Source organism: Brassica napus, chromosome C4 (assembly GCF_020379485.1).
Source record: "Brassica napus cultivar Da-Ae chromosome C4, Da-Ae, whole genome shotgun sequence".
In the NCBI taxonomy this organism is placed as follows: Eukaryota; Viridiplantae; Streptophyta; class Magnoliopsida; order Brassicales; family Brassicaceae; genus Brassica; species Brassica napus.
In genome coordinates this window covers 22,978,790-23,006,148 of record NC_063447.1, presented here as the reverse complement: position 1 = coordinate 23,006,148, position 27,359 = coordinate 22,978,790, and the positions used below count along the sequence as shown (strand labels likewise).

The 27,359-nt window shown below is 38.6% G+C and overlaps 1 long non-coding RNA gene and 4 pseudogenes across 1 annotated transcript; 4 read left to right on the top strand and 1 right to left on the bottom strand.

Moving 5' to 3' along the window:
- Positions 1-1,419: 1,419 nt before the first annotated feature.
- Positions 1,420-4,597, top strand: LOC106393017 (annotated as a pseudogene).
- An 8,747-nt stretch (positions 4,598-13,344) lies between these two features.
- LOC106396477 lies at positions 13,345-14,623 on the top strand (annotated as a pseudogene).
- On the bottom strand, positions 14,608-15,398 carry LOC106393019 (annotated as a pseudogene).
- Positions 15,399-16,027: 629 nt separating this feature from the next.
- On the top strand, positions 16,028-20,379 carry LOC111205534. Its single transcript, XR_007321888.1, has 3 exons — positions 16,028-16,939; positions 17,129-17,400; positions 17,609-20,379. It is a non-coding gene; the product is annotated as an uncharacterized LOC111205534 (long non-coding RNA).
- Positions 20,380-22,169: 1,790 nt separating this feature from the next.
- The window catches only part of LOC125585011, a 36,874-nt pseudogene continuing 31,684 nt past the window's right edge, over positions 22,170-27,359 (top strand).

Below are 27,359 nucleotides of genomic sequence, written 5' to 3'. Positions count from 1 at the left end.
AATAAATCTATCAATTTAACGGTCAAACAATTCTAGCAACATAGCATCAGATTCAATCAGATTTAAAACCTCAATGATCAAAACCGAAAACAGTTTTGATTTCAAAATATTCGATTAGGATTTTAATATGTGATTTGATAATTATAGTATAATTAATTTTGATACTTATATTATTTAGGGTTTATAGATATAGGATTAGGGTTTATCGGATTTTAACTTGTAAAAACCGATTTGGGGTTTTAATCATGTAGGAACATGATTTAGGGTTTGGGGTATCGAACTTTTAGAGCTTCGATTTACTCAATTTGAATTTTTGATCTATTACTCTATGGTTTTGATTCATAAAGATTAGGGTTTTAAGATTTCATTCTTTATCAATCAACCCATGTTCGATTATGGGTTCTTAGGTTTTGAATTATCTTTTAACCTTGGATGATTGTTGAATCGGACCACCAAAGGAGTTGAGCCGCGAGCTGGACACGAACGGGACGCGAGCTGGAATGGATCGAGTCGCTTCTATCGGGTCGCAGACGTCCTTTGTTGCTTGATCGGGAACGCCTTGATCGGTGGACGCGAGCTGTCTGATGCTGTCGTGAACGAGGAAGAGGTCGCGTGCTGGAGCTGCTCTCGGGTCGCGAACGTCTGAGCTAGGATCAGGAACGCCTTGGGCTGAAGCTGATCGGGGACGCGAGCTGGAACAGATGTGGGAACAAGAGACGCGATCGGGGTTTAGGGTTCGTCGGATCGCCGGCTAGAGTTAGGGTTTTAGGGTTTTTCGATTTGGGTATTAGCTTAGGGATTTAGAGTTTCGTGCTGATAACGTATTATAAAAGTAATGGAAAAGTCTATTTTTATTCATAACATAGAGGTTCGTTATATATGAGATTACGCCATCATAGATAAATCGTCATAGATAAATGGAAAGATTACAAATCATAATCTCTTGGTTATAAGCCATCAACAATCTGGTTCATAACACTTGAGATATTTTAGTAACCCCTACGATAAAACTCGTCGTTTACAAAAAAAAAAAAAAAAATAGACATTCATTTTTTTTATTCTAATAGGGCTAACAGCCCTTTGGGGCACTTAAAGCCGTTTCTAACAACTATTCGTCCATCATCTATTTAAGCCTCTTAAACGTCTCTTTAAATTATTTAAAAAGTACGGCTTTGACTGGGCCACATAACCAGATAATCACGATTAATCCGGACTTTCTCCTTTATTATCTTTCGTGGACCTGGCTTATTTTGCATTAGTTTTGATATTAAACTGTTGGCCCAAACTCAAGATACCTAACTCTCCAGTAAACAACGAGACAAAGGAATCTGATATTCAAATTCAGTAAACAACAATTCCAGCAGGTTAAATTCTAAACGGGCAACAAATTCCAAAAATAATGCAGCTCCGTCTAGAAACATACTAAGACATTTGGAAGTTTTGGAAGATACTGAGAAATTTCAAAGCAGTCGGCGCATATAAAAACCATGTTCATATATAACAAAAACTGTATAATAAAATCAGTCAGCATGAAATAACACAGTCGTAACAAAAACATTTGGCCATAGTCTCACTTTCAAAATTTACATTTCAAACAAAAAAATGGGGAAAATTAAAAGTAAAAGAGAGCGGCACGTAGTTGTCATTTGTGTAGATAATAATAAATTCTCTGTTCATCTGAAAAGTTTTTGTAATAGATTACAGTGCTCACAGTATAATCAAAAAGGCATTTTGCCTTGGACCCACCAAAAATATATAACTTTTAAGACCATGATTAACGGGATATCTTAAAGGGTTTTTAGGTTTTTTTTGTAATTAAAAAAAAAGAAAAATGATAATTATGTTAAGCAACATGTCTTATTTAGGAGAAGGAAGAGCCGGGTCTTGAGGGACACGTGTTACAGTTAAAGAGAGTTTGGTTTTTTTTTTTTTTTTTTTGCGATGGAGACGCTTCCAATTTCCGCAGAGAGCTTCAAGGTAAGGTTCATCGGAGCTGGAAAGATGGTGGAGAGTATAGCTAGAGGCGTCGTTGCCTCCGGGATGCTTCCTCCGAATCGTAACTCCACTGCAGTTCACTCGAATCTGAATCGCCGTCAAGTCTTCGAGTCCTTTGGCGTCAATGTCTTCTCCAGTAGCGAAGAAGTAAGTGGTTCTTCTTCTCTTTGCCTCTCCTTAGAGTAATCTTAGAAAGAGAGGGAGCTAGAGATTTCTCATTGGAGTGAACCATGAACTTGACAGATGTTGAAAAAATTTGGCAGGTTGTTAAAGAAAGCGATGTTGTGATCTTCTCTGTGAAACCTCAAGTTGGTATGCTTTCTACCTCTGAGTTTTTTTTCTATGTTGAATCACAATCGAATAGAAAATAAAAACAATTTGAGATCTATAATCCATTGACCATTGATCTGCAGAATTTACTTAAAGATATATCTTTTTACTGAAAGATCTCCTTTTTATCTTATGCTAGGAATGGTCTGGTCAAGATCGGTTCGTAAGGGTGATGCCTAATACACCAGCTGCAGTTGGTGAGACAGCTTCAGGTAGTTTCTCCGAGTCCCTGTTTGTGATTTATTACTATCAAATGCTTACTGATGATGAACTTTATGTCTTGCGTAAAATAGTAATGAGCCTTGGACAACGGAAGAAGACGGAGCACTTGTTGCTAAGTTGTTTGGCTCTGTGGGGAAGATGTTCAAAGCTGATGAGAAAATGTTTGATGCTGTCACTGGTCTCAGTACGTCACGGTTTCTGAATGTCTTAAGTTGTTCAAGTCACGAATCAAGCATTCATGTACCCAACTGAATATTTTCAATCTTGTTACAGTGGAAGTGGACCAGCATACATATTCTTAGCCATTGAAGCTTTAGCTGATGGAGGAGTAGCTGCTGGTTTACCCCAAGAACTCGCACTCGGTTTAGCTTCACAGACGGTCAGTCAACTGACCCATTGGTCCCCTACAGCTTCTTTAACCTTTTCTTCTGTTTGTCTTAATGTTTTGAATCTAGAAAGAGAAGACTGAGCTGTGTGTGTCTATGGCAGGTTCTTGGAGGTGCAACAATGGTGAGCAAAACGGGGAAGCATCCGGGTGTGTTGAAAGATGATGTTACTTCACCAGGCGGGACTACAATAGCCGGAGTTCATGAACTGGAGAAAGGTTCTTGGAGCTGCAACAATGGTGAGCAAAACGGATAATTTATTTTTTTAAGAACCCTCGGTTAATTAAGATACCTTCATTGGACCACTCAAAATGAGAATCTCTTAACAAAAGTTCTTAGGTTACAATCATTACTAAAAAAATCATTAAGAACTCCATTAGGGGTTTTAGGGTTAATCATGCTCTAAGGCCCAGATGAGTAATTCATAGTATAGTGGTTACAGTGTCTTTTTAGATGGGTGTGTGCCCGTTAGTTCGAAGCTCATTTTTGTTTTCATAACGGCTATGCTATTTTTGATACAAGTTTTACAGGTTTCTGTCAGTTTATGTTTTTGTGCCACAATTTTCTTTTACTTTCTATGATTTAGACTTGTGTTTATGTTTGTTTATATGAAAATTGGTGTATGTTTTAGATTTTTTCTATAGTCTTTTTAACAAATTATGTATTATAAGAATTTAAATTATTATTAATATAAAAATATTAAAAAAATGTCTTAGGCCTGTTAAAGTGCTAGCACTGCACTGTCTCTGTCTCTCTTCTCTCATTAATCCAATCTATGTCTCCTTGTTCTATTTTCGTACATGTTCTTATTCCTTCCATAAAAGTTTTCATTGGTTTTGGGTTGAGTTTCATCATCTGTAAGTCTTGCTTTTTTGTTTTCCTTGTCGTTCGTGATTTCTTAGTTGAAATGGTTTCAGGAATGGATAAAAAGATCCATCTTTTCGGATTGTTTGGCCATTTCAATGAGAAAATTCGAATTCTTTTGTTTGCTCTTTCTCAGTTTGATATCTATATTTACATTTGGGTTTATTATCCCTTTGTCTAGCTGGTACTGAAAAGAATATGTTCTTGAAATTTTGCAAAGCATAATTTGATCATGGTCTCTTTAAGAATGAAGAAACTTTTTTGGTATTTTCTAACATGGTTTTGTGTGATTGTTTGCTTTATTCTGTGTTAGCTTTCTTAGAAGAGCAATGAGTTATTCTGCAGCCGGACTTGGAAAGCCTGGCTCAGGTATTACTTCTTTATTTTCAAACCATTTCTGTTTTTGCGTGTTCCTATACTCGTATGATGTTTGTAATTCTGGCTTGAAACATCAAAAAAAAGATTTTGTGGTGTAAGAGTTTTATAAACCTCCACTTGTTTGTGACTCATTCACATTGTTGTTTCACAGGTAAAAGGAGAATAAGGGAGCTTTTAACTCAATCTGATAACCGATTCTGTCCCTGGTCCAAAGTGGGCGTATGTCATCCCTGTTTAAAAATGAGTATTATCTTTTACCGTTGTGTGGCTCTTTAACAGTTAGCAGTGCAACCGTATCCTTATACCAAATCTTGGTTTGTGTAATCAATAACTGACTTTATTACAGGTCAGCAAATATCGGAGTGTTCATATGCTTAAAATGTTGCGGTGTCCACAGAAGCCTCAGCACTCATATCTCAAAGGTGATGAATGACTCTTTCCTTCTCCTTCTATTTTACATAACCGTTGGTACACTTGCTTCTGTTGGGCCTAATTATTAAGCCTAATGGCTCAAATAATATATGGCAAAATGTGAAAACAAATGGGCCTATGGGTTCTTATAAAAAGCCTTGTTGGCTTTAATGAAATGAAGTTAACAACATCCCACATTGGTTGGGAGAGTTGATTTTGAGGAGTATATATATGTCTTCATGACATGAGAGGTTAAACAGCTCAGAGGAAGAGAGAGCTCCCCACGCGCGCCGCCGCCGCCGTCCGGCTCGGCTCGGTCTCGGTCTCGGTCTTGGGTCTTGGTGTCGGGCCTCCGGCCCGATAAGAATATTCTTTTTGGACCAAGTTAAGCTCAAAGTTTTGCCATTTAATTCCCAAAAAAACGACATGCATTTTATTTTAAACAACACGTAGTTCGTTTAAAAACAACACGCTGTCTCTCTTCTTGACGATAAGTTTAAACGAGAAAAGTTCTTGCGGAGGAAGTTTCGTAACGCCTCGCCTCCGAGATCCTCGCGAGATTTCCGCCAACGTGCGCACGTGCGGCATTAGTTACGGAAAATGGCTCGTCTTCTCTTCTTTAAAAACTCGTCTCCTCCTTCATTTTTCTTTAAGTTTTTACGCAACAAAAATCACCAGATCCCTCAACGTAAGTCTAGAGAGTGTTTCGTAGAGTTTATAGTTCGATAGGGCGATCACGAGTGAGGCGTGATTCGTCTGCCATGGTTGTATCCTGGGACTCTATATTCGTACAGTCCCGTCTCACTAACGGAGCGAATATTTTGAGTTAAGGAAAGAGATCATATCTCGACTCCATGTCTCTTTGCGAATACGATTTCTTATCGTTCTTGTATTCGTCTTTTACATTCGTTTATTTCCTTAACATCGCTTTTATTCTATCGTTTATGTCAGTCCGGTTTTCCGGCTTCTACAATCTTAACTCAAAATCGCTTTATGTTTAAAGCTTTAATCGGGTTGATAAACGATTAATAGAAACGGGTTTTGGAACCGTGTTTGCGATTTGCTTTCTAGCATTTCCGCGAAACGTTTTGTTCTTATCTCACAACGATGTTTGCGATTTGCTATACGCTTATCCGCGAAACGTTTCTGCCTAAATGTGTTTGCGATTTGCCTTAGAGCACTTCCGCGAAACGTTTCTGGTTTATTTCATTACGCTTTGCGGATTGCTTTCTAGCATTTTCGCAAAACGTTGATACATTCTTCAAACGTTATATACATGAATCGTTTCAGTAACCGTTTTCTTAAGCGAGTTTGTGAAACATTCTAAGTCTATAAAAATGGTTTCTGCGAACGCTTTTAAGCGAGTTTGCAAAACGTTTTTTCCAGACTTATATCGATATGATTTGGTTCAAATACCAAAAATGAACATCGATTTTAGACTATTATTTTCTTTAAAATAATATGTTATTTGTTGAATGGAGTACTAATCCGTTTTTCATGTTTTCTCTACAGAAAAATGACAAACGATAACAACACCCCCATTGACACCACAGATGTCATTCAGACTCCACTCAACGCTGCAGCAACTGATGCAACTGGCGTGACAACCGCTGCAGCAACAACGAGCACTATCCTCCCTGCGGGAAATGCTGCTGATGAAACCACTCGCCGTAGCCTATTCGGTGCTGGTCTTTATCAGACGGGTTCAGTATCAGCAACTGCAAGTGGTCCGGTGGCAGTTCAAACTCCTCCGGCTGTACCTAGCTTGTTCACTCAAGGACTGATGCCAGACAAGTTTGATGGCAAAGGCTTCAAAACGTGGCAGAAGAAGATGATGTTCTTCCTGACAACGATGAAACTGGACAAGTTCATCCAGGAGGACAAGCCCCTGATTCCGTACGGGATTGATGATGTTCACAGTCTTGCAACTGTTGACATATGGGTGCATTCCGACTTCATCTGTAAAGGTTACATTTTGGGTCGTCTCATTGACCCATTGTACCGTGTCTACTGTGAGATCCCCACGGCGAAAGAGCTATGGAGATCACTGGACAAGAAGTACAGAGGTGAGGACGCTGGCTGCCAGAAGTATGTGGTCTCAAAGTTCCACGACTTCAAAATGGTGGATTCAAAACCCATCATGGATCAGGTGGAAGCGCTTCAGCTCATTTGCCATGAAATCGCTGCTGAAGGAATGTCCATCTGCGAGACATTCACAACTCTCAGCTTCATTGAAAAGCTTCCTCCAAGCTATGCGGATTTCAAGAACTACTTGAAGCACAAGAAGAAGAAGATGGGGCTCGAGGAGCTCATCATGAGGCTTCAGATGGAATCCAGAAACCGAATTGCTGACAAGGTCACTGCTAAGGAGCACAGTGTCAACATGGCTGAGCACAAAGGCAAAGGAAAGGCACACGCCCATTCTCCTGCCAAGCCTTCCAAAACTGCTGCAGCCCTGAAGGCTTCTGGAAAAAACTTCAAGAACAAAGGCATTGAAATCAATGCGAATGCGAATGTGGAGAAGTTCAGGGGAAATGTCACTACTGCCACAAAGTGGGGCACAAGACTGTTGAGTGTCGCAAAAAGATCAAGGATGAGAAGGCTCAGGCAAATCTCACAGAGGAGGATCTCGTTGCTGTGGTGACTGAAGCCAACATGGTTGAAAGCAACAACCCCAAGGAATGGTGGTATGACACTGGTGCAACCACCCACATTTGCACCGATAGGGCGATGTTCAGCACCTATCAGAAAAGCATGACTGAGGAGAAGCTCAAGATGGGAAACACTGCAGTCTCCAAGATTGAAGGACGCGGCAATGTGATTTTGAAGATGACATCTGGACATGAGGTCACTCTGACGAATGTGAAGCATGTGCCTGACATGAGGAAGAACCTGGTCTCGGGAACCTTGCTCAGCAAGAATGGATTCGCCACAAATTTTGAGGCGGACAAGCTCGTGATTAGGAAAAATGGGATGTATTTGGGAAGAGGGTATGTTAAGGGTGGACTTGTCAAGTTGAATGTAATGACAGTCCCTCCGAAAGTTGTAGCTTCAAAAGTTTCAATGAATAAGAAAGAGCCAGTTGCTTATTTGGTTGAGTCTTTTAATATATGGCATGAAAGATTAGGCCATGTAAACTACAAATCTATACAAAGATTAATGAATTTAAATCTAATTCCTAAATGCAAAACAAGTAAACAAAAATGTGAAGTATGCGTACAGGCTAAGCTCACGAAAACGCCATCACCTCGTGTTGAAAGAACTAATAAACCTCTAGATTTAATTCACACAGATTTATGTGATTTAAAATACTTACAAACTAGAGGTGGTAAAAAGTACTTTGTGACCTTCATAGATGACTGCACAAAATATTGTTATGTATATTTATTACATAGCAAAGACGAAACCTTAGAAAAATTTAAAGAATTTAAACTCGAGGTCGAAAATCAGCTTAAAACAACTATTAAAGTAGTTAGAAGCGACAGAGGAGGCGAGTATGATGGTCCATTCAATGCATTCTGTAAAGAACATGGAATAATCCATCAAACTACAGCTCCTTACTCACCAGAATCTAATGGAGTTGCTGAACGCAAAAATCGAACTCTAAAAGAGATGATGAATGCAATGTTGCAGGAATCTGGGTTACCCCAGAACATGTGGGGGGAAGCATTGCTTACCACTAATTATATCCTCAACAAAATTCCACACAAAGTAACTGGCAAAACTCCATATGAATTATGGAAAGGTAATTTACCTTCGTATAAATACCTCAAAGTGTGGGGGTGCCTGGCAAAAGTTGCAGTACCGCCACCAAAGAAGGTCACTATTGGACCTAAAACAGTGGATTGCATCTTCATCGGATATGCACATAACAGTAATGCTTATCGATTTCTGGTACATAAATCTGAAATATCAGACATTCATGAAAATACAGTCATGGAATCAAGAAATGCATCTTTCTTTGAAAATATTTTTCCATATAAGGAAAAACAAGGTTCAAAACGAACTCGAGAAGAAAGAGACAATGACAAAAACTCAGAAACTGAGACAAACGTCGAGATTTCTATAAATGATATTTCAGAAAATGAAGAAAAAGATGAACCTCGAAGGAGCAAAAGAGCTCGGAAGGAAAAATCTTTTGGAGAAGATTTCCTAATGGCATTTTTAGTAGAAAATGTTCCAAAAACTTTGGCAGAAGCCATGGCTTCACCAGAAGCTCCATTCTGGAACGAAGCGGTCAGGAGTGAATTTGATTCGATCATGCAAAATTATACTTATTACATAACGGATTTACCACCTGGCTGCAAAGCATTAGGGAATAAATGGATAATGACACGAAAACCTGGTGGAAAATACAAGTCTAGGCTTGTAGTTCAAGGATTCCGACAAAAGGAAGGCCTTGACTATTTTGATACATATTCTCCAGTGACGAGAATAACATCAATAAGACTGATGATAGCAATCGCAGCCTTAAGAGACCTAGAAATCCATCAAATGGATGTAAAAACTGCTTTTCTAAATGGTGATTTAGAAGAGGAAATTTACATGAAACAACCTGAAGGTTTTGTCATTCCCGGACAGGAAGACAAAGTATGTCGACTTGTAAAGTCACTTTATGGGCTTAAACAAGCTCCTAAACAATGGCACGAAAAATTTGACAATACAATGATGTCAAATGGTTTCAAAATAAATGAATGTGACAAATGCATATACTACAAAACTACCAAAAATGCGTATGTTTTGCTATGTCTATATGTAGATGATATGCTCATTATTGGAAGCAATAAAGACATTATCAATCAAACAAAGAACATGCTCAAAGGGACATTTGAGATGAAAGACTTGGGATTAGTAGATGTAATTCTCGGGGTTAAAGTCACAAGAAATTCAAACGGAATTATCTTAACCCAATCTCATTATGCTCAAACAATATTAGAGAGATTTAAAAATTACTCTAATAGTACGGCGAAAAACTCCGTTAGATCCCCAAATGCACTTGACAAAGAATTCAGGTGAAGCGGTTTCACAAAACGAGTATGCACGTGTGATCGGAAGTCTCATGTACTTGACCAATTGTACTAGACCGGATCTGGCGCATGCAGTAAACGTACTTAGTCGATATACAAGTAATCCAGGTCATACACACTGGAAAGCTATAACGAGGGTACTCAATTACTTGCGCTACACCAAAGATTTTGGGCTTCACTATGGTAAAGAACCAGCAGTTTTAGAAGGATACAGTGATGCTAACTGGATATCAGATTCTAAAAACTCAAAATCCACGAGTGGATATGTCTTTACACTAGGAGGAGCAGCAATATCATGGAAATCTACCAAACAAACAGTGTTAGCCAGATCTACCATGGAATCTGAGTTCATAGCCTTAGACAAAGCAGCAGAAGAAGCTGAATGGCTTAGAAATTTTTTGGAAGATATTCCTATGTGGGAGAAACCTGTGCCAGCTATACGCATACATTGTGATAGTCAATCAGCAATAGCTCGGGCTCAGAATAATCTCTACAATGGAAAATCTCGTCACATCAGAAGACGACATAAAACCATTAGACAACTTATCTCAACTGGTGTAATCACAATAGACTACATCAAATCGGCTGACAACCTAGCGGATCCATTTACTAAAGGTTTGCCACGAGATGTTGTTGCTAAATCATCAAAAGGAATGGGTTTAAAGCCTATAACGAATGAGGATGCTTGATGGCAACCCTACCTATCATGACTGGAGATCCCAAGACGTAGGTTCAAAGGGAAAACAAAATCAAACAGAATCTAACCAAAGCACTTGAGACAAAGTAGTCTCTTCCCAGCTCCTAAGATGATAAAAGTGCTAACAAATGTGTGAAGGATAAGCATAAGCTTTTAATGATTCCATAGCTTCTAAGCGGGTATTACTCAATACTTTTCATGGTCAATCACCTAATGAGTGTGAAATGGGGCCGTTTCTAGGAGAATGAATGCAAGGCTATATTCTCTAAGTTCACTCATGAAAACCAGGAATAGTTCAGGGCCACAATGAACACAATAGAGAACTAAGTTCTACGAGAAAATGAAGCTGCGTTATGCCTGTTGTCTCGGTTTACATAAAACACCGGTTGGTTCAAGACATCATGTTCACCTTCTGGTAAAGTAAACCCGACAGATATTAACTATGAGTGGTTCAAGGCTTAAAAATGCCACCAACTCAAACACAGTGAATTTTTCGCAAACACTCTCGATAAGTTTGTCTAGTCTAGTAAAGATTAGAATAAGTATAGTTTTTAAAGTCTATCGAGTCTGCATTTAGTTTGCATATGTTTTAGAAGAGTCATTTCTTTTCATGTGGGGGATTGTTGGGCCTAATTATTAAGCCTAATGGCTCAAATAATATATGGCAAAATGTGAAAACAAATGGGCCTATGGGTTCTTATAAAAAGCCTTGTTGGCTTTAATGAAATGAAGTTAACAACATCCCACATTGGTTGAGAGAGTTGATTTTGAGGAGTATATATATGTCTTCATGACATGAGAGGTTAAACAGCTCAGAGGAAGAGAGAGCTCCCCACGCGCGCGCCGCCGCCGTCCGGCCGGCTCGGTCTTGGGTCTTGGGTCTTGGGTCTTGGGTCTTGGTGGAGGGCCTCTGGCCCGATAAGAATATTCTTTTTGGACCAAGTTAAGCTCAAAGTTTTGCCATTTAATTCCCAAAAAAACGACATGCATTTTATTTTAAACAACACGTAGTTCGTTTAAAAACAACACGCTGTCTCTCTTCTTGACGATAAGTTTAAACGAGAAAAGTTCTTGCGGAGGAAGTTTCGTAACGCCTCGCCTCCGAGATCCTCGCGAGATTTCCGCCAACGTGCGCACGTGCGGCATTAGTTACGGAAAATGGCTCGTCTTCTCTTCTTTAAAAACTCGTCTCCTCCTTCATTTTTCTTTAAGTTTTTACGCAACAAAAATCACCAGATCCCTCAACGTAAGTCTAGAGAGTGTTTCGTAGAGTTTATAGTTCGATAGGGCGATCACGAGTGAGGCGTGATTCGTCCGCCATGGTTGTATCCTGGGACTCTATATTCGTACAGTCCCGTCTCACTAACGGAGCGAATATTTTGAGTTAAGGAAAGAGATCATATCTCGACTCCATGTCTCTTTGCGAATACGATTTCTTATCGTTCTTGTATTCGTCTTTTACATTCGTTTATTTCCTTAACATCGCTTTTATTCTATCGTTTATGTCAGTCCGGTTTTCCGGCTTATACAGCTTCTTGACAGAGAATCTTTTCCCAAGTTTATTGATAGTTTGAGAGGTTGTTTCTAGGTCTTGTCTGTGACATTAGATGAATAGTCAGATGAAGAAGTCGATTCTATGATTGAAATTGGAGGAAATGCCTCTGCTAATTCAATCTACAAGGCATTTATACCTGATGGTTTCTCTAAGCCTGGACCTGATGCTACTCATGACCAACGTATGAGGTTTATCCGGTAGGTTCTCCTATAAAAACCGAACAAAATAGTGTGTTGTTTATACCAACACTACAAGGGGAGGGGGCAAAGATAGCATAAGAAGATAGCATTCTGGTCAAAAATACTATCTTTGACATTTAAGATAGCGTTTTTTTACATCAATGCTATAAAAAGCCGCATATATAATATCCTTATACGTTAAAACGCTATCTTTTCTCTCTTACCCTAATTTCATTTTCCCTCTCACTTTAGTTCACTTGCCTCCAAATATAAACATAACAATTATTCTATAAATATTTATACATAAAAAGAAAAAAAAAAATCTATTGGTTGAAAGGAATACACAAGGATTGCAATCTCTACCCTTAATTTTTTTAATCCAAAGGTGGAGATTGTGTTTTGTCCTCTCCTTGTGTCTTCTTAAACACGACAGATCTGAATTCAGAACAAAAAAAAATGCAGAGAGATGAGACAGAGAGAGATGAGAGATTGCATAAGGAAGAAGAAGATACCAGTCTTTTTCTCTTCTCATCTCAACTCTTTCCTCTGATGCTCTCCATTCTTTTTCTGAAACACGACAGAGAGATGAAAGATAAGAGATGAGACAGAGAGATGAGAGATTGAGATTCCATGAGGAAAAATAAAAGACCGCTCTGATTCGTCACCGCCGTCATCTCCCGAGAACGCCTCTCCCCTCTGCAGCCGAATTCGAACCCAACGATACCCAGAACAACAACCCATCACCGCTCAAAGACAACGACGGTGAGATTCACTCCCGACATCAACCCATGTTTTCGATTAGGGTTTCCATTTGTTTCAGTTTTAGGGTTTGTATTGGGGCGTTTGCAATTAGGGTTTTGATTTGTTTCAGGTTTAGTGTTTTGATTGGGGCTTTTCCGATTAGGGTTCAATTTGTTACAGTGTTTATGTATCTAGATCTGTCACAGAGAAGCTTGAGTGATAACGACTACAACGAAATGGTGGTGGTGGTGTACGGAGAGAAGACATATATCTCGGTTTGTTCGGCGTGAATCCTCTTTGGTCTCTTCAGCTTCTTGAAGAACATATGGAGGCTCGCCAGTCCCAAATAATTGGTATCAATCTTCCTCTTCGCTTATGATTCTGCTTCTTGCTGAAATATTTTGTGGCTGTTGATTTGTTGATTTCTTTCATGGTCCCAATGACTGAGTATTTCAGTGTGCGGCGAAGGAAGCTTCACTTAGGTCTTCTCAGTGATCTTAAACGCTGTCCGTTGACAATGCCATGTTTCCCTAGCTAGGAAAATTGTGATTTTGTGTGTTCCTTCTCATACTTCAAAGTTACATGTCAATTGAAAACACTTACGTGAATGGCTTGTTTTATTTGAGTTAAATTTTCTTGACTTGTTCCTACTTATTCTCATAGCACAGTTTGTTTGATGATACACTACAGAACTGGAACCACAGCCACGACAAGAAGCAGATGCTTAAGTGATGTGGAGGAGATCACATAAGAAGGAAGACAGATGAGACAGAGAGAAGATATATGCGATTGATGAATTTTGTGATGTTGCAGGGATTGATGAAGAAGTTAACAAACTTCCAAAGGTATATCTCTTGGCCAAATCTCTAGTTACAGAGATCATGATGCTTTGAAAAGACTTAATTGCTTTGTTCTTTTTTTAAACCAGAAAATGGTCGATCATGATTACGTGGAGTATAACAACTCTTCCATAACGAGTTCCTGTCAGGCTCACTCTCCATGGCTCTCTTCTTAACATCATTTCCCCTTTATAAGTCTGGTGCAAGAAGCTTGACGTCAGAGGAGGCAAGGCGTCATGCTGTGGGGATGCGAATCGTGGTGTGGTATTGGTTAAATTCTTGGAAGGTATTGGTTATTTGATTGATGATCTTTTTCATCTTATTACCAGACTGTACAATCAACTGTAAAGAAGAGCAACTTAAACCCTGTCTGGAATGGGGAACTCATGCTCTCTGTCCCTCATGACTATGGCTCAGTGAAGTTGGTAAAAAAGCTTACATCCCAAACCAGTTTTAACTTTCTTTGAATCTTTGGTACAAGTTTTTTTTTTACTTAAGGGTGGTTTGGTGGTGATTGTGCAGCAAGCGTTTGATTATGACACACTTTCTGCGGATGACATAATGGGAGAAGCCGAGACTTGATATACAACCACTGATTAATATCAGCAATGGCTTTTGGAGTCCCTGAAATGTTTAGAGATATGCAGATTGGAAAATGGCTGAAATCGCATGACAATGCTCTTATAGAGGACATCATCATCAACATTACAGATGGGAAAGTGAAACAAGAGGTTAAGATCGATCAAGCTTCAGAATGTTGAGTCTGGTGAATTAGAATTAGAAGTGGAGCGGCTGTCTCATGAGTCTTGACCAATAATATAACAAACTGTTATAAACTCATTCAAAATATATATGAAAAAAAAAGTGTTATTGTTTGAGAAAATGTGAAACTTCGATCTTGAAAACTCTCATTTGGTGTTGTGTTGTACTGATTCTTTTTACAGGTTAGACCGTTTGTACTAACTCGAATGGATTAATATGTTTTAATCCTTTTCTACACAGACAACCCCATTTAGAACCATGACACTCTCAATCTCGTTATCAGTATTATCCTCGTCGCTGCTTAAGCCTCCTTCACCTTCGCTTAGCTCATTTAGCTGCTTCGCCTTTACCTTAACGCGTCTTCCTTTAATATCTGAACTCCTACTGTGGTGGAGGATACTTCTCGTACTTATCCTTCATCCCAAGCTTCAAAAACACTTTGCCAACCATATGCACAATCGCAATGTTCGGTTTCACTCCAAGCTCCTCCATGTTAGCAAACACCTTGAGAAAAAAAAAACAGACATCATCAGGTTGTCTGAAAAGAATGCCTCTGCTAAGAAATGACTTTTACTTTACCTCGAAGAGCTTGTGGTGAATATCTCTCTCTTGTAGTATATAGAGATCATTTGGTTGAAGAACTTTCTCGGAGTTCCTTCTAAATGCTCCATGAACAGTTTGTTCCAGAGTTCCTCAGCTTCGTCGAGGCGGTTATCTTCAGCTAGAGCGTTTAGTAATGAGAAGTGAGATCCCATTGTTCTTCCTTGGCCTTTGCTCAGCATCCACCTGAATGATCTTCTTCCACTCTCTTTTTGTCCCAGGCAATGAAGGAGTCAAGCGCTCCGTAGACTTCTTCTTTAACGTTTGACAGTTCTTATATCTGAAGATAACAAGATTCATCACCTCAGGTAACAGCTACTAATATTCAACAGCATGATGAAGAGAGTATTACACAGGAAAAATAATCTTGGCAGCCTTGGAGATACTTCCGCTTCTCTTCCTTGTTTTCCATACTCGAGGGTATCAAGGCCTTGGACCTCTAGCAGCACAAACCTGAACAAGTAATTGAATTGTTTGAAAATAGAAGCCTTAGAGCATTGCTCAGAAAGAGGTACGAACAACAACATTGTTAGGCCTCTTGGAGAAGAGTTTGGTTGATTCCTTTGTTTGAGGAAGATAAGGTAGTGAATAATATCTCAAGCTAAGCATTCTGAGGAATCAATTCACAGAACATGTAAAGTTGAAATATTTATCATTTTTAGCTTACAATACATAAGCTTTGTATTCATAACAGATTGAAAACACCAGAAACTCTTAAGAAATGAAAACCAACCACAAGAGATATGTTGTGAATCAAAACTTACATGTGCATTCTTCACAGTTAGGCGAAAAGCTAAGATGATTCTTCTTCTTCTTCTTCTACTTAGCTGCTTGTCTCTCTGTATCCAATGTGATTCTCATCCAAAAACATATGAAACGCTGTGTTTAGGGAAAATAGAAAAGGCCCATTATCTTAAAAAGTTTAACGACCCATTAACCTGAAAACTTTGATCCGGCTCTGTTATTGTACCTCCATTTCAGTGATTCTGAGGTTTAGAGCGCTCTCTCTCTCTCTCTCTCTCTCTCTCTCTCTCTCTCTCTCTCTCTCTCTCTCTCTCTCTCTCTCTCTCTCTCTCTCTCTCTCAAAGTCTTAGGTGATCCGATAGCAAATCAAGGTAATCTAATTCTTTCTTCCTTTGTGATTTGCCTTCGATTATGTCTTCACGCTTTCTAGTTTCAAACGGATGTGTTACTGGTACGGATGTCAAATGGGGACTGTCCATGGGCAATCCATGTCCAAATCAATATGGACTAATATGGACACGCCCAAATCCACCTTTAAAATGTTTTGTCTAAATGGGCGACGCCCAAATACACCCATGGCCCAAATGGGCAAAACCATATGGACATGGCGGCCCAAATATTAAAAATATCTAGGGTTAATGAAATTGGAGAAAATAATAATTTTATTTCTGGCCTTCAGGGACTCATGATTCTCTCTAACTGCGTCATAGTAAAGTCACGAGTTCTTCAAAGTATTCTTCATCTTCACCTCCTCAGATAGAGAGAGAGAGAGAGAACATTCGAGGTTTGAAATTTGATGGGTTTGCGATTCTAGGTTTGATGGGTCTATCTCGATTTAGGGATTTTGGGTTTGATGGGTTCGATTGACTTGTAACTTGTGATTCTCGGTTTGAACTTTGATGGGTTTGCGATTCTAGGTTTGATGGGTCTCTCTCGATTTAGGGATTCTGGGTTTGATGGGTTCGATTGACTTGTAACTTGTGATTCTAGGTCTGAAATTTGATGGGTTCGATTGACTTGTAACTTGCAATTCTAGGTTTGAACTTTGATGGGTTCTTCAAGTTCGATTGTTTGCTTTGGCTCGGTTTGATGGGTTTTTTAATGCTAAGCTTTGTTATCATCTTATTTATGCAGGCTTGTCACTCAACCAGTCCAGTATACATCCGTACAACGGTGCAAGCTTCATTGCAAGCTAGATTTGTTGCAAAGGTTATATTTGGTTCATGTTCTCATTTAGTGGTTCATGTTCTCTTTTGCCTCATATGAGTTTTTCTTCTGAGGAACCTTTCTTTAATGGAGATAAATATGTTTCAATCTTGTTAATGTTTCAGTTTTGAATATGTTTTCATTTAATCGTGTGTATTGGGGTAATGGTTATCTTTAATCTCTTTTGTTCAGATGGATGACGATGATTTGAACCTAAATGATGATGATTATATTTGAGTGTTGATGAGATGATGGATAAGAATGAAGATGATCATGGTCCTAATCATGTACAAGATAATTCTACAAGTGCAATGTTCTTTCAATTTCCATTAAAACTGTGTCTTCTGAGTCGTCATTCAGTGTTGGAAGCCGTGTTATTAGCAAGTATGGGAGCCGACTTCTTCCATCAAATTTACAAGCTCTCATTTGTACAAGAAATTGGCTGCGTTGGTTTGAAGTGATGTGTAAGTTTTCTGATTTTCTACTGATTTTTATACTGAAATGTTTGTAGATATGTATCTTTACTTGGCTGCATTGTTGATATGTCTCTTTACTTGACTGCTGTGATTTTTATACTGATTTGCTTGCATGTTTAACTAAATAGATTTGTGTGGATTAACTTGTTCACTTGTCCATGTTTCTGTCTCATTTGTTTGTGTTTGTTCATGTTAGGTGATTCTGAAGAAGAAGAAGAAGAAGAAGAAGAAAAAGAAGAAGTCAATCAAGTTTAATTCTAAATTTAATTATCTTTTGTAAGACATGATGTTTAACTCTAAGTTTAAGTACCTTTATGTAAAACATGGAGTTTAAGTCTAAGTATCTTTTGTAGAACATGAAGTTTAATTAAGTTAAAGATGTTATATATGAAATTTAGAATCTGTACATCTTTTAAATTGAAAATTAAACTTTTTACATTAAGTGGGCGTCTGGACCACATGAGCAGTCCAACTGGTCATGGTCTTATTTGGACATGGTCCTATTTGGGCTTTGACCAAAAACGCTCCAAAAAAATAAGTCCATCTGGACACGCCCAAATCCGCCCAGCCCGTCTAATTGACATCCCTACTATGACACACTGAAAATGACCCAACGTACTCTCACAACGTCTAACTGTACTATACATAATTCTTGATGTTTATGTTAATAAGGCCACCATTTTTTGTGACATTTTCAGAAAACTGTTGTTAGAAGAAGCTAAAGTTATAATGTTATGTAATTAAAAAAAAAAAGGTATAAAATAATAAAGTTTGTTAATTCTCACAAAATCTAGTTTAATAGTAGAGATTAGTATCAAACTTACATTGACATTAATGTATATTCTGTAAACTAGTAGTATCTTTTTGTACCAAATAACTGTTACAAATTTGACACTTTCATAAAAGGAAAAACGTTTCTTAGGTACATAGACTGACTATAGGGTAATGTATATGAAATCATACAAAGTATTAAAATGTACTAGCAATGACACCAACTGATCTAAATTATATCGATTTCACCGTTCGGTGTGTAATCAAATCTATTTTAAAGTTGCTGTGGGGCTAAATGAAAATTTAAGAAAAATTAATCTGATACAAGAGAAAAAAAAACTGGATTTGTGCCCTATGTAAAGGCCACCCTTTTGTTTCATGTTGTTCGCATCAAATTTTCTTTTCTTCTCAGAAACAAAATCACAAATATGGTGAAGATATATTTTACTAGGGTTGAGCCCGCTACGAGCGGGTGAGCAAGTGAAAAAATATAAAAAATTTTAAATTCTTATATACGTTTTACTCAGCTTAAATTAATATTTACCGTTGCTTTTTTTTTGTTAGAAATGATATACCCGTATAGTCAATAAAAAAATCTTTTTAATTTATACAACTATTATAATTGTAATATTAAGATTTGAGGAATATTTGCTTCACATTTTGAACTGGTAAAATTTAGTTTTGTTTACTTGACGGGAAAAAAACTACGAATTTGTTCTGTAATTATGAAACAATATATTAGAGTGACCGCAATAACATAGCAGAGAATTTAAGAACCTATGAATCGACCGAACAAAAATAAAATTTAATTGCATAGCTCCTGAGTAATTGAAAGTTTGTGTAGGAGTGTGTTATGTGATTGTTTTATCCTCGTAATGTATTACTAATACGTAAGAACAATGTTTATTTTTTTGTGAATATGCATTTGGCATCAGTCCATCCTACACTAATTGCTTACTAATTGATTATTTTTGTTTGGAAAGGGTAATGGGTTTGCAAACTGGATGTCTTACGCTAGAACAACCAATGACATAAAACTTTCAAATTAGTGAGATTTGTTAATGTAAAATCTAAAAACAATGTTTGGTTTTTGTATATATGCATTTCGAATCAGTCCATCGTCTCCACTAATTGCTTAATATTTGATTATGGTTTGCTAGGGAAAAAAGTCTTTTTGGCAAACATGACGCCTTATTTTTTAACTGAAGAAGTCTGATATGGTAGAGTTTAAAAAACCCAAGAAAACCACTGACATAAGAGTTTTGAAGTAGTCGGACTTGATAATGTCTGGAAATGCAATGTAAACGTCATCATGTCTTGTAACTTTGGTTCCTTCTTTCCAAAGCAACCATCTTCCTTAACTGAGTAGGTGCCTTCTTTCCAGAGCAACCATCTTCCTTAACTGGTGACTCCTCCCCTCTCCCTTCCATTAACAGAGTTGTGACCTGGAGCAGTTGCAACAGCTAGTCCACCTTCAACTGCTTCATCGCCAAAACAGCTACCATGATCTACGGGGGTTATCTTAACTCGGGGAATGTGGCTCCTTTTGACTGCTCCAGCACCTTACATATAATCTCCCAGATTGTTATTGCCACCCTGTCAAAGTGCATCCTAATCTTTAATTACCGACGTAGTAAAGTTGCACTTGACTAAAGTTTGTACAAAACATAATAGAACCTCAAAATTAAACTGCGGTGGACGTGCTTGGTTCCTAAAATTCGGGAAACAGTGAAGCTCTAATGGTTTGCAGTCAAGTTGAAATGGGATAGGTTAAATTGGAAGGTTAAAGTGCTCTCAACAATATCTTCTGACTTATGTGATGTCCAGTTTCTTATTCTCATTGGAGATCGGCGAAAAACTTGCAAGTGTTATTGCACGATTCTGGTGGAGTTCAAACCCCCCCAAAGCGTGGATTTCATTGGAAAAATGGGAAAAGTTGTGTTTATCAAGAGAAGAGGGATGCATTGGTTTTAGGATGATACAAGAGTTTAATGTCGTTTGCTGGCGAAACAGTTGTGGAGATTGATACAATTTCTAGACTCTCTTATGGCCCGTGTTTTGCGTGGCAATTATTATACACTTAGTTCCAAGGGCAAATCTCCAAAATAGCACATTTCTAATTTATGTCACAAAAATAGCATTCAAAAACTAAAATGACCAAAAAGCATCTTATCTTTTGAAAAATTTAAAATTTTTTTATTTTACAAAATTTGAAATCTTATCCCAAAACCCCACTCACCAACTCTAAACCCTAAAACCTAAACTCTAAACCCTAAACCCTAAATCCTAAATCCTAAATCCTAAACCCGAAACCCTAAATCCTAAACCCCACCCCTTAGCTCTAAACCCTAAACCCTAAACCCCACCCCTAAACTCTAAACCCTAAACCCTAAATCCTAAACCCTAAATCCTAAACCCCACCCCTTAACTCTAAACCCAAAACTCTAAGCCCTAAACCCTAAATCCTAAACCCCACCCCTTAACTCTAAACCCTAAACCCTAAACCCCACCCCTAAACTCTAAACGCTAAACCCTAAACTCTAAACCTTAAACCCTAAACCCTAAATCCTAAACCCCACACATTAACTCTAAACCCTAATGACATTAAGTGCTATTTTGGTCATTTTTATCTCTTTTGATAAAACATTAAGTGCTATTTTGGTCATTTTTATTCTTAGAGGCTATATTTGTGACAACAACTTTTTTAGTGCTATCCTAGTCATTTTCTCTAGTTCCAATCCTTTGCTTGGAAGGTAAATGCTCCACAAAAGATTCGTCATCTTATATGGCACTTACTCTCAGGACATGTAGCAGTCACCAGGAACTTGAATTGTCGCCATATGCGATGTGATAATATTGTAACACCGCGACCGCCTATGGCTAATGGGCCTCCCACATCCGCTCTCTCGGCCCGTGGACCCCAATCCGTGCGACTGACGGTGCGGTACAAGTGGTATCAGAGCCAAACCCAAACAAGTTGGAGTCAGTGAGGGCTCACACTAACATTGGTAACAATCCTGGGGCGCAACGGAGACATTGCGTTCTTTGAGAGAGGGTGAATTGTAACATCCCAGTTTGCGGTATATGTTGAAAATCTTAAGAGAATTGATTTGGATACCCATGTCACCAAAGTGCACTTACCTTTTCGGTCACACATACATTTAGAACTCCAGAGTTAAGTGTGCTTGCGATTGTTGTGATTTTATTACGGTTTTCATTAATGTTTTATACAACTTTTTGATTCAACCTGTTTGATTTTAAATGCCAAATTCATTTTATTTCGGATTAATTTATTAAAAGGTTTAATATTTTATTCGGTTTTTATAAATCAGTTTAATTCGACATTTTATGGTACATAACATGCCGTTCTCGAGAGAGGAGAAACAGGTCTTACAATTATTTTTCCAAAGTGTGGGGATCCAGATGAGTCAGGAACTCATGCTATCTTTGAATGTCCACCGACAGTTCAAGTGTTTGGTCTTGCAGCTACACCGTCTCATCCGAATATATTCTCTGGTCCAACATATATACTAACAAGGACTATCTTTTTGGAAGAAGAATAGTATTGAAGATCCATAAATGGACAAAGACCCTTTTCCATGGATAATTTGGTATCTCTGACAAGCAAAGAATGATAAACTATTTAAATGAATAGATAGAGACCCACTTAAACTAGTCAGATATGCAGAAGGAGAATGTCAAATGGTTCACGGCAAATTGGCCAGAGGCTGGTTGACTACAACACCAATAATAACATCTCAATGCTTATGCTTTAAGAATATATGCATGGTGGATGGTTCTTGGCCATGTACATCAATCTTCAGTGGATGCAGATGGGTTTGGAAAGATACCTCTGGACAAACACAACTTATGGGTATAATGTATCAAAGAAGAAGAGAATTTGCCTTGCATTTAGAGCTAGAAGCGCTATACTGGGCAATGGACAACATGCTGCACCATTCAAAATGTTAGCATTTTAGGACAGATTGTACTGATTTGATTGAGTTGATAAAGGAACTTCATGCACAAATTTTTCAACATAGCTAAAGGAGACACAAGAAGTGAAGAGAAGATTCAACGATTTCAGGCTATCCTACATTATTCGAGGACAAAATGAAACTGCTGATTTTTTAGTTAGAAGTTCTAGGTCTTTTCATAAGGCTCTTTGTTTTGTTTGTTATTTTATCTTACTCTAGTTATCCAAAATACCTCAAGTTTGCTCAAGTTTGAGTAATATAATAGTCTAAAAAAAATGTATCCATCAATCTGACAATCATGTTAATGCCCTAGTTATTAATACATATTCACACATAAATCAGTATAAATCCTAGTATGTAACAAAACTTCAACCATTTATTATATATTAATCCAACTCTAACATTAGGATTAGATATTGGATCATGTCAGAAAGAAACATGAGATGAGGGTTTAAAATAGAATTTAAATAATCATTTCGGATAAGGCAACAAGTCTACTCATTGATTAAGGTTTCAATAATGGGGAGGGATAATAATCCAGACGGTAAGGTTAAGATGTCTCTATCCGTAATTTCAATACGTTAAAAGATTGACCATGTAAGCTTACATGCTTTAATAAGGGCAGACATGTAAAAGGTTTTGAAGTAGAAACTGAACATAAAAACAGAGTGCTTGAATCTGCTCTGTGGCTTTGGCTGTGACTAAAAATAGAATCAGCAAGAATGATTTCTGTGCTCAGAAGTTTTTCTCAAGTTCACCAAGTCGCTCTCTATCTTAATACCAGCCTCTCTCTCTTTCCTCGTCCTTCTCTTGCACTGAAACCCATGAAACACCATTTGTTCTGTACTAAGGCTACTACTAGTGCTGATCCTAAGAATAATGTCCTTTGAAGCCCTTTTATCCCTCTCTTTGGGGAGGGAGATCACTTCCTCTCTGTTCCCCTCATCGGCGATGTAAGTGGATATGCCCCTTTCAAATATTTTTTTTAAATGATTCTTGAAAGGCCATTTTGTATCTTTTTAGGAATTTGATGAGCTAGAAAAAGGGATTAAATTTATGAAGCCTCTGGTAAGAGACATGCTCATGTCTTCATGTCTTCTCATAGCAGCGACAAGGAGAGGATTCGTCTCATCCAGTTGCTTATTAGCCTCGGAATCTCTTATCATTTTGGCAAGGAGATCGAAGAGATCATTAACCTCAGTTTCCCAAAGTTGGATGACATAATTGCCAGGGAAGATGATTTGGAAACAATCTCCATTATATTTATAACAGACATAATTTTTATTTTTAGATGCCTTCGATAGATTCAGAGGTGAAGATAGTAGGTTCAAGGAGACTCTAGCCAGAGATGTTAGAGGAATGCTACAATCGTTCCAAGTAGCTCATCTGGGGACACCTTCTGAAGACATAATGGACGAAGCGCTGAGTTTCACGCGGAACCACTTGGAGTCTTTAGATGGCGATAACGCATCCAGTGCTATTTCTCCCCATCTCTTCATGCATATACAAAACGCACTCGATACATTAACATAGAAGTACTAGTGGCTAGGGAATATATTTCTTATTATGAACAAGATGAAAGTCACAATGAGATCATTCTCAAGTTTGCAAAGCTTAACTTCAATTTCTGCCAGTTTCTTTACATCCAAGAACTCAAAACTTTCATCAGGTGACGTACTTATCTTCAATCTTGTTGATAGAAAGCGTTCCTGATTTCACTTTCGCAATGCATTTACGTGTAAGTTTACCGATGGTGGAAGGACTTAGATCTTGCATCTAAGTTCTTGCATCTAAGTTACCTCACATTAGCGATATAGTTGTGGAGTGCCATTTTATGTTTTTAGGAGCATATTTCGAGCCGCAAGATTCACATGGTAGAATCATAGTGGCTAAAATCACGATGATCGTGGTTGTCGTGTGATACACTTAAACTGAAACTTTCCTACTGTCAAGTTAACAGTGGTAATTGTAGTATTTGAGATTCAATTCAGAGGACCAGTCTACACTTTATTCTTATAAGTTTTCAACTTAGCTAAAACTAAAAATAGGGTTTTGAATTAAGTTGTGACGTGCAAATAAAGTAAATGATTTCAGATGATTAAAATTCAATATTAGAGATAAGCCGATCTAGGGTTTCTCATTGGGTGTCAAGCTCAACCAAACATTTATTCAAGCTCCTTAAAACACAATCTAGAACACGGATCACTCTTAGTAGAACAACCCACTGTCGTGGTGCTGTTCCCTTTGCGGTTCGACCTTGATACCTAAACTATCATTTGGATCAAGGATCGATCACAATTAATAGAGATCAAGTCCGATAGGTTCACCGAGCACTCTAGTATCTACTTTCGCTGACTAGAGATGCGCGGCTCGTTCCATCAATATCAAGCAAACTACTACACGGTTAATGAGTGGATTAAACCTAAGATCTAGCAGGAAGTGATCAGGTTAAAGCTAGCATTAAGAGCTGAGATAAACGAAGACACAATAGATTTACTTATTTATGTTTAGTCTTCCGATTAACACCCTAGAACCCTAGACAAGCTAGCTGACTACTCAGCCATAATACAAGATGAACCAGACATGATAACTGAATAATACTGCATATAAATCCAACGATAAATCAACAGGGTTTAAGATGATCTTCTCTGTCAAGAAGAGGAGCCGTCTCCCTTGCAATAGCAATTATTCAAGAATAGGTCTAGGTCTCTTGCAAAATTAGCGTAGTCCGAAAATATAAGATAGAGGCCGCTTTTATATGGAGGCGTACTTAGACTTCAGAGTAGTGAATCAGCAATTAGGGCAAATCTCTAAAAGATATGGAAACTTCCATAAATGTCGAGAACAATCGTCTGGCTGCTCCTGGTAGGATCAACCGTCAGACTGCTCCGCTTGATTGTTCTTCGGGGAAAGTCTCCAATTCTTGCTCCTTTCTTCGCGCTTCTTCCTTTAGCTATTCAGTCTTCTCCAGACCTGAAAGAACTCTAAAAGGACTAGACTAACTCGATAAAACACTGAACACAAGTTAGAAAACATATACACAATGATGTCAAAAACACCATATATCAATTCCCCCAGACTTAGCTCCTTGTTTGTCCTCGAACAAGGCAAGTACCAAGAACAGGGAAAAGGTTTGAAAGTGGGTGAACTCTCCTAATTCTCAATAACCATACCTTAACCACGAATCTCTGAGCCATACAAGCAGGCAACTACGACCACGCACTTTTGCCAGAACCTTCACTGATCACTGTTCAAAGATCGGCTCCATACTCTACATCTCAAGCCTGAAAAAGCACGCTATCGAGACAGAATTCCCTATATTCATTTTAAAGTGGTGTGATCCTCTTATCACAAGCATTATTCAGGGTAGACGGGCTAGGTGTGAACAGGCTAATTTTATAGTGGAGTCAAAGAGTGTTTAGGGGCTACCAATTTTTTTTGTAGTGGATGCAGGATATCACACAAAATAGCAAGAGAGGATGGATCCATTGATGTCCACAACCCCTCACTCGTTTTTCTGACTTCTGGAGCTATCTCTTCGATTGTTCCCTTGCTCCCTATTATTGGTACCAACTCTCCTTGTCCTTATCGCCCAGCGGTTCTCTTCATTGGTTCTTTTGCCGTAGTTCTCATGATATCGAAAGGAGAGCTTTCATTCAGAGTCTCGGTCAAGCATAAATTCTTCCTCGGCTAGCTCCAATTGAATTAGCTCAAGGGGGTCGACGTCCAACCAGCTGTTAACCTCTGCCGTTCTAATCCTCCTTCTCCAACAGTGATCTCGTATAAAAGATATATATATATATATATATATATATATATATATTTTGATAACTGAATACAAAAGATGAGATCAAGCTGATGGTGTGACGGAGAAGGAGATGATGCATGGAATGATTGGTGCCGATGGCGACTCTGCTAGTTCTCCCTTGCTCTTTGCTGCCTGTTCTGGAGCAGTTGTTCCGACTGCTTAAACTGATTGTTCTCCTTGTTCTGTTCGAACCCTTGCAACTATAACGAGTAAGAGGTTGTGTCGATCCTTTCCTCTCCAAACTTTTTGCACATATCTGCACATATGAAACTGAAAACAGAATGCATGAAGGTGGAGTAAAGGCTTAGGTGCAAGGTAGGAACTCGCTAAAAATGAGCTGGTCTCTCAGGATCAGCAAGATGGATGAAGAGAATAAGAAGTCCCGAGTGTAGGTCTCGTTTCCGTTACAAGAGGAAATTGCAGTCAATATTAGGTTCAAGTTAGGTGGAGTTATGTCTACACAGTGTAACCTGATCGACTGAAAACTTCTGGAGAATCATGTGAGATAAGTCAGGATTGTTCCGGGTCCAAGTGTGGGTCTTTCGTCACTACTAAGGTCACTGAATAAAAAAGTTAAAGCACAAGGTGGTTAAAAGATCATCACAGAATAGGGTCCTAATTTCCACAAGAGTTTGGACTGACTCGATAAAACACAAGGACTGACTCAAACATAAAAGCCAAAAGAAACAGAAGGGAGATTAGTTTCACACAATCGCCTCCCACAGACTTATTTCACACCATCCCTGGTTGTGAAAATAAATTCGAGGTAGGCTAAACAAACCGAATAAAAGCAAATAAAAAGCATGAAAAATAAATTTTTCAGATGGATAACAAAATGAGAGAGGGTGATGTGGTGGGATCAGTCTTACTCCCCGCTCTCGGACCGACCAGCTGTCCTCCTGTTCCGCGGTAGATGCTCTCCTGCTCTGGAAGATCCAACCGGTTCCTTGCCCGGGCGATGTGATTGCTGCGGAGTCTGCTCATGTGAGGATGGCCTGGCCTCTAGATTGCCGAAACAACCTCCGGTGATCGCTTTGAGGATCCTCTTCATGAGGCTGTTGTTCTTTTGCTGCGAATCAACCATCCAGCGGCGGTATGCCGCGTCGTCTGCGTCATCATCGAGTGGGCCTAGGTCATAAACGGTGTCCTTGTCTGGTGTGATGTCCTCTGGCTCATCCATTTCGTCATCAGGAGGTGGTGCTCGCGGATCGGTACAAAGGAACTCCGGGTCAGGTAAGAAGCGGATGTTCTCGATCGTGCTGAATTTGGTGAGATGTGGTTGCGGAAGCTTGCAGTACAACACGTTGCCCTCCTTGTCCGCAAACTTGTAGGTCAACTCGTCGCAGAGTATGTGGCAAGCGATCAGATAAGGGGTGTCGATGTACTCGATC